The sequence below is a fragment of the Ursus americanus genome, chromosome 27, assembly GCF_024610735.1.
Source record: "Ursus americanus isolate L20-20 chromosome 27, mUrsAme1.1.p, whole genome shotgun sequence".
NCBI classification, from domain to species: domain Eukaryota; kingdom Metazoa; phylum Chordata; class Mammalia; order Carnivora; family Ursidae; genus Ursus; species Ursus americanus.
This window is the reverse complement of record NC_142153.1, coordinates 5,104,028-5,107,929: the sequence shown is the minus strand read 5'-3', so window position 1 is coordinate 5,107,929 and position 3,902 is coordinate 5,104,028. Positions and strand designations below refer to the sequence as shown.

General features: G+C 41.7%; 1 pseudogene; it reads right to left on the bottom strand.

Moving 5' to 3' along the window:
• Positions 1 to 1,747: 1,747 nt before the first annotated feature.
• Positions 1,748 to 3,464, bottom strand: LOC123780327 (elongation factor 1-alpha 1 pseudogene; annotated as a pseudogene).
• Positions 3,465 to 3,902: the final 438 nt, after the last annotated feature.

Below are 3,902 nucleotides of genomic sequence, written 5' to 3'. Positions count from 1 at the left end.
CAGAATTTTCTAGAATTGCTAGAATTTTCTAATGCTACTCTAATGCTCCTCTCTAGAGGAGAAACAGTATCTGTAGGTAGAGGATTGCAGCATCACTTAAGAAAATATGCAGATGGATCTTTTTGCTGAGCTAGTCTGCCTTGCTTAGCTGCTCTATGTAACAAAGTAAGGTAAATGTGTCATTTGCATGGAATTTGGGGGCCAAAAAAAAGAAAAAAATTTCTTCAAAGTGACTGGGAAAGCAGATGTCAGCAATATGGTTGATGGTCTACACTTTAGCTGAGGGAGATGGTAAGAAACTCACAGGGATGAGATGACTGAAGCTTTACTCTGTGTGTGTGTGTGAGAGAGAGAGAGAGAGAGAGAGAGGGAGAGACTGTAATACCCCTCTGTTACCGCAGACCTTCAGTACAAGCCCGTTTCACAAAAGCACTGCAGAGACGGTGCTAGCAGAATACAAGCCCAAATTGCCCCACCGGAAAGTTAGAGAAGTTCCGAAGCAAAGATCACACTGTAATTATTAAGAATGAAGACTACCAGAATGCAAATGTGTATGGGGAAGGAAAATAACAGTTTGGGTTACTCCGTTTTAATTTGGAGAGTGATGTGTGATCACAGGGACTTTCAAGGAGACGTTATTTTTGTGATTAGGGAGACCGAAAAACCTGGCTTTTCTTCCTTTCAGACACTTCAAATACCAAGCTTTCCCTGCCACCTGCTGGTTATTGGTTGCAACTTAAAAAAAAATCTGAATAATTCATAAAGTATGAAGAACCCCCTCACAATGTGCCAGCTTTAGAAATAAAATATTATCAACAAAATTTGGAATCTCCTGTATTCCTCTCCCTGACCACATCTCCCCTTCTCTTCTGAAGTATTCATCTTGAATTATAAGTTTATCATCCCAACACACTTTATAATTTTTCTGCACATGTATGTATCCCTAAGCTATGCTGGTGATATTTTGTATGGCTTCAAAGTTTATATAAAGAGTATCATTTTGTATAGGATTTTCTGTATGAAATCTGCAGGTTACTTTTTAAACCCACACTGTGTTTATGAGATTCATCCTTTTTTTTTTTTTTAAGATTTTATTTATTTATTTGAGAGAGAGAGAGAGAGCGAGCGAGCACAAGCAGGGGGAGCAGCAGAGGGAGAGGGAGAAGCAGATCCCCCCTGAGCAGGGAGCCCAATGTGGCGCTCGATTCCAGGCCTCTGGGATCATGACCTGAGCCGAAGGCAGATGCTAAACCGACTGAGCCACCCGGGTGCCCCGAGATTCACCCATGTTGACCAACAGTGCGTTTTCACTGCCACATAGAATCCTATTAAGTGGATATGTCATGAGTTATTTGCCCATACTCTTTTTGATGTGTATTTAAATAGCTTCCAGTTTTTTACTAACACAGACATTGCTTGTCTAACATCTAGAACATGTCCTCATATGTAAATGCTGAGTTTCTCAGATAGCAATACTGTGATTGTTTTGTCATAATGTTTACACATCTTCCTCCCCACTTGATATTGTCAGATTCCTGAATTTTTGTGGTTCTGGTGGGTGTGCAGTGATATTTCTTTGTGACTATTTTCATGACCTTGATGGCCTTTTGCGCCGGATCTGTGAATCAAGTTATTTAGGTCATCTAGAATAAAGGTTTATAATCACCTCCATAAAGATTCTTTTATTATATTCATTCTTAGGTAGCTCATATTCTTATCCTAAATGTATTGGTGGTTTTTTTTCTCATTAAACTTTTGTTTTTTAATGGGTCTCAAAATTCTGTGACAGATTTTTGGTCAAGTTGCTTCCATTAAAAGTACTGATTTTAAAAGCTAATAACTTAAAACTGCCACACACAAAAAAAAAAAAACCCAAATGGTCCACAAAACATTCTCCTTTCCTTCTGAAGGTTTTACGATGCATTGTTATCATTAACCAGTCTTTTACTATTAAACTTAAATGGCCAATTGACACAAACAGTTCGGAGACCGTTCTTCCACCACTGATAAGACTGGGGTGGCAGGTATTGGGGGTAATACTCATTTAGCCTTCTGAGCTTTCTGGGCAGACTTGGTGACCTCGCCAGCTCCAGCTGCCTTCTTGTCCACCGCTTTGATGACACCCACAGCAACCGTCTGTCTCATGTCACAAACAGCAAAACGGCCCAGAGGAGGACAGTCAGAGAAGCTCTCAACACACATAGGCTTGCCAGAACCATATCAACAATGGCAGCATCACCAGATTTCAAGAACTTGGGACCATCTTCCAGCTTTTTTCCAGAACAACGATCTATCTTCTCCTTCAGCTCAGCGAACTTGCAAGCAACGTGAGCTGTGTGACAATCCAGCACAGGTGCATATCCAGCACTGATTTGGCCTGGATGGTTCAGGATAATCACCTAAGCCATGAAACCAGCTGCCTCCATTGGTGGGTCGTTTTTGCTGTCACCAGCCACATTGCCACGACAAACATCTTTGACAGATACGTTCTTGACATTGAAGCCCACATTGTCCCCAGGAAGAGCCTCACTCAAAGCTTCATGGTGCATTTCAACAGACCTTACTTCAGCTGTAACACTGACTGGAGCAAAGGTGACCACCATGCCAGGTTTAAGAACACCAGTCACCACTAGGCCCACAAGGACAGTACCAATACCACCAATTTTGTAGACGTCCTGGAGAGGCAGACGCAAGGGCTTGTCAGTAGGACGAGTTGGTGGCAGAATGCCATCCAGAGCTTCAGGCAGTGTGGTTCCACTGGCGTTCCCATCTTTACGGGTGACTGTCCAACCCTTGAACCAAGGCGTGTTAGCACTTGGCTCCAGCACGTTGTCACCATTCCAACCAGAAATTGGCACAAATGCTACTGTGTCGGGGTTGTAGCCAATTTTCTTAATGTAGGTGCTGACTTCCTTCACAATTTCCTCGTGTCTCTTCTGGCTGTAGGGTGGCTCAGTGGAATCCATTTTGTTAACACCAACAATTAGCTGTTTTACACCCAGTGTGTAAGCCAGAAGGGCATGCTCGCGGGTCTGCCCATTCTTGGAGATACCTGCTTCAAATTCACCAACACAGCAGCAACAATCAGCACAGCACAGTCAGCCCAAGATGTTCCTGTAATCATGTTTTTGATGAAGTCTCTGTGTCCTGGGGCATCAATGATGGTCACGTAATACTTGCTGGTCTCGAATTTCCACAGGGAGATATCAATGATGATACCACGTTCACGTTCAGCTTTTAGTTTATCCAAGACCCAGGCATACTTGAAGGAGCCCTTTCCCATCTCAGCAGCCTCCTTCTCGAATTTCTCAATAGTTCTTTTGTCGATCCCACCACATTTGTAGATCAGATGACCAGTAGTGGTAGACTTGCCGGAACCTACGTGTCCAATGACGACAATGTTGATGTGAGTCTTTTCCTTTCCCATTTTGGTTTAGGTTAAGCGGTTTTCACGACATCTGTGTTCTAGCGGCAAACCCGTTGCAAAAAAGCTAAATGTATTGTTTTTAAATGACATTTTTTAATAGATTTTTTTGGTGCTAGGGTCTGCAACTGATTTTTTATATCAGTTTTCTGTCCAGTAACATTGTTAAATTCTTTCATCAACCCCTAAGACTGTATTTGAAGATTCTTCTGGATCTTCTATGAAGGCAATCATATTTTCTATGGATTTCTATTTTCTTTTTTCTTTTTAAATTCTCCTCTTCCCTATTTTTCTGATCTTATTACACTGTCCTGGGATGTGGTAGAGTTGAATAGAAATGGTGAAAACCAGCACCTTCGGATAGCCCATGATCTTATCAGGAAGTTCCCCTTAGTCCTAGTTTTGTAAGAGTTTACTTTTTGTTTTGTTTTTACCATGAATGTGTGTTAAAACTTATCTTTTTGGCCCTGGATATATT